This window comes from Pterocles gutturalis, unplaced genomic scaffold (genome assembly GCF_000699245.1).
Source record: "Pterocles gutturalis isolate BGI_N339 unplaced genomic scaffold, ASM69924v1 scaffold6141, whole genome shotgun sequence".
In the NCBI taxonomy this organism is placed as follows: domain Eukaryota; kingdom Metazoa; phylum Chordata; class Aves; order Pterocliformes; family Pteroclidae; genus Pterocles; species Pterocles gutturalis.
Window position 1 is genome coordinate 58,945 of NW_010100246.1, and position 8,389 is coordinate 67,333.

Genomic DNA, 8,389 nt, shown 5'->3' on the forward strand with positions numbered 1-8,389 from the left:
TCTACGCCCAGATCAACAGACCTAAGAAATAGGATTGTTACAGGCTTGTGGTGCTCCAAGACTCAAACGAAACCCAACAACCTGGCAGGCCTTTGGCTTTCGTGCTTTTTTTCCGATCGATTTTGACAAGGAGAGATGATCGTCCTCCTGGACTGGCTCTACGAGGGTTCCTGACATATTATTTTTTTTGGCAACCAATGGCAGATTCCTATGGCAGCACAAAATAAAAACTCTCCCTGCTGATCATACCACGAGTCCAGCCCCATCCCCACGAGTCATGGGTGTCCAGACTAGGAAATCTTACTCCTCGGTCTTCTTTTAAACCTTTGTTTTCTTCTGTATGCCACAGATAAATAGTGAGCATCTGAAATTTATGGAGGATTAGACATTATTTTTTTCTTTTGAGCAAAAAGCAGAATCTGTATGTAACAGTGGCATTATCATTCAACAGCTTTTGGGCACAAGTCGGCACTTTTTATGTCACGGTGACATGTTTTTTCATCATCATTTACATCAGGCTGATCCTGACTTTTTTTTTCCCTCCCCTGTGTAGACATATTTAAACAACAACAACAGGAAAATACTGTCAGTGTCTTCTTTTTTTTTTCTTTTTTTTTTTTTTTTTTTTTTTTTTTTGTTTCTTATTCTGTAGTTTTGTATGAGTGATAGATCTAACAGCAAAACGCCTCCTGCGGAAACGATTCCTAACTTGAAACCACAGAATAAAACTCGGTTGTTTATCCATCCTGACTGAAAATGTTGCCAAATGGACCTTTTAAGTTCTAGCACATCATGAGGAAGAAATGCTGCTTTTCTGTTTGAATACTCATGTTGTGGGTAGAGAAAAGGACATCGAGTCCCACCGAGGAAAGACGAAAAGAGTCGGTATTTCCTAGGAAACTCTAAACAAAGTGCAGAAAAGGAATATTTTTATTTCTTCAGTATCTTGCTGCTGTAATGCTATGCAGACAAGTGTTTTCTTCTCTGTGTGCCATTTTTGATGAAAAAAAAATCATTTGCCAAATAATACTGGTATGATTCTGGTTTAGGAATTTAGATGAAGCGGACTTTACAAATGGGACAAGGATGGCATGGATTTTGGAATAACAAACTGATTCTGTGATCAAATTGTTCATCTTTATCACTTTTTGTACATCAGAAAAATCAAATGGGATTTTTATTTTATAACTTGAAAAAAAAATCTTACTGTTAAACTCTTTAAATGTTTAAGGGGAAATGGCTTTAAGGAGTTCGAATGAAAATTGCCAGGTTTTTTGTAAATATAAATGTTATGAAAATTCTTTTACTAATGCCATTACACAGTAGAGAAGGTAGCAAGTTGCAGTGCTTGGGAGGTGTGGCAAACCCAGTTTGTGGTTCTCACAATGCATACGTTTTTTTTTCACATGCTTACGATAATGGGCTGAAGCTCAAGTGCATTTGCCAAAAGCAGTCAGCTTGTCAGCGACTAGTGAAATTAATGGGAACACATGATTTTATGATCTAGCGTTATCACACGGACATACTCCTCTTGCCAGAAATCACATTTCATTGACATTCCTTTGAACCTCTGCATAGAAGTCATCAAACTGTTTACACACAGAACAAAAGAATTTAAAACTTCCTTTTTTTACATTTATGAAGCAGAAGTGCAGTGTTTGGGTTCATATGTTTAGCACATGATTTTCATAAAGAATCTATATATTTTTGCCCTACAGAGAATTGTTATACAGGTCAAATGTGTTTTCCTGATGTTCCTATGCAGTTACAGTATATTGAATTTAGTGGTTTAACACTAAAATTAAGAAAAAAAAAAGAAGAAAAAAAAAAGAAAAATAGAAAAAGGAAAAAAATTAAAGAAATCAAATGATTAATCAGTTTTTAGGGTTATTGTGCAGATTTTGTTTTTAAATTGACACACTAGGATTTACATTTTTGTCATGATTAAAATAGGCCTGGAGTTATAAATATTTTACTTTCTTTCATCTCTATTATAAGCTAAAAATGGTTTAGAAGACAGAATAACTGGGGTGGAGATTGTTGATATGTACAACCAAATCTCACGACATGATTCCACTCTTTTATTTTGAATTAGAGAAATTAGAGAAATGTGCGTTACAGAATGTATGTGAATGAAAAATTAGCTGTGAATAGACCTAATGAACCTGCAGAAAAGAGAACTTTTATCCCATTCAGAGTCATTTGATGTTTATTCCTTAGTCATGTGCAAACAGCTTTCTAGCAAATCTTGTTTTCCCATCAGAGGAAAGATCAAGTTTTCTAACCGGAGAAGTTGAATTAAAACTTGGTGGTTTGAGTGTTTCAGGATTGAAAGCAGAGGTTAAAGTGTTTCTGAAGGACATTTCTATTTTCCTGATTTGCACAGTGATGCTACTTTCCTCCTCGGTGGCTCTTTTGGGTTTTGTCCTGCTCATGGAACCACAAAGACAATTTTGGTTGATCATAAACATTTGGAGGTTTAGTATCATCAGTGCATTTCCAGTTATGAGGTAAAACGAAAGAAAAAGAAGAGATTTATGTCTCAGAGGATCCATTGACATCATATTTGTAGAAGTCCTTGCAACGAATAGGTACCGAGGGAGTGAGGCTGGGATTTTAGTGTCTCATGACAGACAGCTGGACCATCGCCATGGACCTTTGTCTTACCTGTACCAACGCTCATAAAGAAAAAAAACAAATGCTGAATTGTCTTGTCATACAATTAGATCATCCTTGTCATGGTTGAGATGCTGAGTTGAGAGGACTGGACGGCCTCTGCACTGTACCAGTATTGTAGATATCTAAAACATCCAGCTCGTGCAATTGTTTAGTCCCTCATCCTTCACTAGCACTAAATTCGTCACTTTAAATTGAAAATCCAGGGAATCCCACCAGCCATCCTGTTACCATCCCCCCCCGTAAGTTCTTGATCTTTACCTGTCATGAAAAGATATTTTGATAGATCGTAGTCATCCAAGTGTCTGATGAAACCTTTCATCTAATAACGTACTGGGCACCTTCTTTGCAAAAATGTTTACTCTGTGGTTTGCATTCATTTTTATTTCTGCATTCTGACACATATTTTTTTAATAAAGATGAGAAAGATAAAATGACTGTTGCAGTACATTTCTAAACCTACTTTAACTTTACCTCAGATAATGACCATTTGTTAACATATACGGACATATTATTTTTAACTTTATGTATAATGCATTCAGCAACAACAAAAAAAACCCAACAAATTTTTAGAAATTTTCCATTAATTTCTGTAACACACCATGTAATACTGTTATGAATAAAAACATTTTAAAAAGGTGTCATTTCAGTAAGTTTGTTTCATAGCCTTTGCTTTTCTGTGATAATTCTGCCATTCTGACAGTGCGGTGTGGGTGACTGTCACGGCCAATATTTTTGACAGTGGGAATATCCAGGAAAGGAGGAAAAAAAAGTGCCTCAATTTGGGGAATACCTAATCTTAACCGCTGTAAATGTTGTTTATCTTGTAAATACTTAACTTGTTGCTTTTAATTGCTGCCTCCCTGTTTTTGACCTCATTTTGGGTGTTTTGAGATGAGCATCCCAAACCAGTAGGTATTTTAGTCACCTCCTGTAAAATCTCACGTTCCTGGGAGAGAACACGCTGTGCAGTGCAGCCAAAGCTGGAGCACCTTTGAGGCTTGAGAAGCTGTAGTTAATTTTGCTCACATTTTCCTCTTCAAGTAAGATTTAAAATCAAAAATATGCATTTAAAGATGACAATTTTGAAAGTTAAAAAAAAATTAAAAAAAATAAAAAACCAACAACCCGAACTTTCCAGTAATGTGCGCAGACTTGAGAGCAAAGCCTTGATCCAGTAACAGATATTAATGATGCCACCTTCTCTTTCAGTGGGACCTTTCTACTGGTTGGGGCAATGCGTAGGGTAGGCTGAAGTGTTTTGCTGGTGCAAAACTCAATGCCATGTGGAAAATGAAGTTGTTTGGTATTCAGAGGTATCAGGTACTGGATCTCTCAGTCAAGAAAAGGAATGGTACCATTCTTTGCCAAGAGAGTAAAGCACATATGCAAGATACTGCATTGAAATGTAAGGGTAGGAAGTACGTGTCTGTATACAAGAAGAGAAAGGTGCGGATGTCTGCACACATATTTTGCTGTATTTCTTCTTGATGTCTCATCCCTTTCTCATCCACCAGAAATGTCCGGTAGCTCATGCCAAAATATTCATTGCCTTTGTCAATGAACATTGTTGAGATATTTGGATCCCACCTAAGAATAAAGGTCGTTCTGTTGTGCTGAAGACATGCTGGTGTTAATGTCATTTTGACGCTGTATGTAGCTAAGTGTGTTCACGTGTCCTTGGAAGGAGGAGCATGATCTGTTTTGTTTTCAACAAACTACAAAACGTCAGCTTGAATTGAAATGAGACACAGCTAAGCATTGTTTTAAACTAAAATGCCTTTTTACAATGTAGACCAAATCTGGTCCTGTTGATATTCATCTGGTACCCCCATAGCGAAGTTGGTTTATGTTGAAAAATCAGAAAATTTGGCTTGTTTCACAGTTGCTGTGCAGACTGAGTTTAAAAATTCAGAATGAGCAGGTTTGAGATCTAGTTTGGCGATAGTGAGGAATCTCGAAGCAGGAAGGACCTGGCTGCACGTTGGCATTGTTCAGAAGGGGGGGAAAAAATCTGATTCTTATTGTGCAAGTTCAATGTAATATATTGCAAGAATACTGCTGTAACCTAAGTGCAGGCGGAGTCTGTAGGTTGGGTGTGAGAGTATCCAACTCAACTATGACTGGTACGAGAGATGGTCCCAATTTGACTAATGCTAATTAAGGCCATGGTCTTCTGCAGCAGTGAGAATTTATTTGGCAAACGGTTTGCAGAATCAACCCATGGTTTTACAGAAGTGAGGACTTTGGCAGATCTCTCTTTTCCATGTCAGTGACTTGCGGGAAAGCAATCGATGGTATAGACTGGGAATTGATGGTATAGACTGGGAATGTGCAATTTTAACTTGCTTCTGTTGGATTAAAGGCAATGCTTTATATGCTTTCATCACTCCACAGTGACAGTTGCTGCAGCAGATAAGCTAACCTCTTCCTTCCTTTGTCTAGGTTGTGATATATGTTTCCATGCACTGTTTCCTTTTTTTCTTTCTTTGCTTTCTAAACAATTCCTGTCCTGTCAGGTGCATATTTATTGGAGGTTTTGGGTGAATGTGTGAGCCTGGATCACCTCTACAAGCGTTTGTGCTAACCCTCTTGCTGTCACTGCTGCATGCACTGCTCCTGCTTCTCATTCTGCTTCTGTCTGTGACATCGGTGGGACTCACACCCTGTTCCTGGCTGTGGTCTGATGTTGTTGCTGCAAAAATCATGGTTTCCAAGAGCGCTTCTGTCTGTGATGAGGTCTTCTCCCACAAGTTGGCCTTTTCATACTGATTTTGTAATTCTATGATTATGATACCATTCTGTGATTCTATGATTTGCTTTTTAGGATCAATCATCACAGAATCACAGAGGGGTTTGGGTTGGAAGGGACCTTAAAGCCCATCGAGTTCCACCCCCTGCCATTGGCAGGGACGCCTCCCACTAGCCCAGGTTGCTCAAAGCCTCGTCCAACCAGTCCCCTCTTGAGAGCCTTTTTTTTCTGATACCTAAGATAAAGCTATAGTGGGCATGGGGAAGGGAAAAGGATACTTTTTTCTTGCTTTGCTTGCTGTCTGAAAGTGTGGGGAAACTGAATTACACATTTCAGCCTGACAGTGAGGAATATGGGGAGATACCCCGATACGATTTCCTGATTCCCTGTAACACTGCCTGTCTCTTTCTAGAATTACCCTATTGGAGGCAGGAAATACCAGGTCTATTAGTGAAACGACTCTCTGACTATTAGTTTTTAGAGCTTTAAATAGTGTTATCTCAATGGACGTGTTTGCCCTGTGGCTCATCTATCACCCCTAAAATGTTTTATCAGCACCTGAAAAATCTCAATAAGAAGAATAGCCTCAGATGTTCCCCATTCAAGGAGCTTTCAAAATGTGTTTTTTTACAAAAAGGTCTTTTAAGATCTGATATTATTTGCTGGTTTTTCAACCCCATTTCATAGCTCCCGCAGCACCACTTCTATAAATACTCCTCACCAGCAAAGAAAGGAAATCACAATAGATTAAAAGAAAACCAGGTTAAGAGGCAGCAAATCAATGTCCATTCAGCCTCAGACATTTGTGAAAATAAAGGATTATGAAGAATTATTGCCAGGTACTAGCTGTGTGAAGACCTTTTGTGCCATCATTGTTTTCTTTAAAAGATAGTTATTAGAGGTCTAGGAAACGCTCTCGGTGTCAGAAGCCTTTTGTATTAGAAATAAGCAGAAGTTACCATGCTGCAAGATGTTGCATTTTTTTTGTAAATTTTATACTATTTGATATATTCAGGATGTTTTGGGTTTTTTAAAAAAAATGATGTTTCTAGTTTGAAAATGAGTTTGTGTGTGTGTTATCTTGAAGTCTAATGAAGCGGGAATGGAGACGAGGGATGGGACGTGGTGGGTTTTTCTTTCTTTGTCTGGTTATTACTGCAGCCCCTGTCTTACCATCTTCACAGGACCTTGGAATTAGAGCTTTCAGAGTAGGTCAACCTGTGCCCGATTTGGACTGAGTCACTATAAAGCATTATTTTTGGTGACTCAAAAGCTAGAAAAGGAGAATTAAGCTCAACAAGGCGAATTTTTTGTGTCCAGGGCTTTTCAGAGATGAGCCTCACCACCAGAAAATAACTGTATTAGTAACAAAAATGGTGATGTGACAGTTGTAGCAAACATCTGAAAACATTCCTTGGGGTTTCTCACTTGTAAATTTACCATCTATTTGCCAGGTTATGTTCTTCACCATTATGATCGGTGGGCGAGCCTCTTCTTACTGTTGACTGAGCCAGTTGTGAAAATTCGTTATGAGTTATGAAGCAGGGAATGAAAAGATTGTCTCAAAGAAGATAAATAACCTCTTTTTGAAAAGTGCACTGAGACACCATAAAAAAGCTGCTTGCTGGCTCCAGTCTGTCTTTTCCCAGGGAGCGCCTTTCATCTCTGGTGTGTTTCACAGTTTTCCTTTGGACAGGAAACTGCCATTTAAAAAAAAATAAAATCATGTTTGGTGAAACTGTACAGGTTTTATTTACAGGGAGGAAGGGATCACAAAGCAACAAGGTTGGTGTGAAGAACTCTGCAAGGGATGCGCTGCACTTGAGAGCTCGGTGTTCGTGATGGACACTTAGTGAAGCTTCGTTTTCGGGTGTGACAAGACCCACGTTCGGTGACTTTACAGCGTTGTTAGCACTAAGTGCTTTGGGACTTCAAACAGCTCGGCAGACAGCCACGGCTATTACAGCCAGCGATGAAGACGGAACAAGACTGGGGAACGAAGACATGGGTGGTGTTACGAGGCAACGTTCCCACTGATCCATGGATGCCATAAGCCCCAGGCTGCAAGGAAGTGGAAAATCAGCTGTGGTTGTTGTCATGAATTTTATGTGTTACCTGGTTAATAATCTGGTTATTTAAACCAGATTATAAATTATGTGGAAAACCTGATTTTGCTTTTCAGTTCTCTCTGGGTAGTATGTTAACATGTAGGAAATTCTGTCTCTTGGGTCCCTGCTGCTGGTTTACCCTAAGTTCTTTCTGCTAGTTCAGGAGCAAGCATGGTCACCACCAAGCTGTGCGTGGTGGGAGGCAGCGAAACAGACAAGCGGCAAACAGGAGCAGGTTGCTTTGAGATCTTCACACTCCGGGAAGTTAAATCTGGAGGGTGCTCTGTGCTTATAATCTGAGCTTTTCTTGCCGCTATTGAAATACTGGATGTGTTCTACACTTCCCAGCTAGCAAAGGTCCCATGTGTGGAAAGGTTTTTCCTGTAAGTGGTTGGTTTTTGTTTTTTTTTTTTGGTCATGCACAAATGATTAACAGCTAAAAAAAAATCAAAGGTTGAGCAAGTTGTATCTTACAGGCACATCTTGTGTTCAGCCTGGGGCAAAGTTGTTTGGGGAAAAAAAAAAAAAAAGGCAAACAAAAAGCTTTGCCCAGTCTAAACCACCTTTCCTAATAGTTTGTCTCCATGTCTGGAGGGCAGTTAATCACTGACTGTGTGTTCAGTAGCTTTGGGTTAAAAAAGTGTCCGCCTGAAAGACAATCATTTTATTTGGAGCAGATTCCTACAAGGAATCGGTTACTGTGCTTGTCTGTGTTAAATTGTTATCGTCAAGCTGCCAAACTCGAAAGGTGCAGCAGCCAGGTGCTTATTTTGCAGAGACATGGCCGTGCGGTGGGAGTAATACCATTTGTAAGTAACTGTGACACATGAAGAGGTGCAGCACTTGGCCAGGT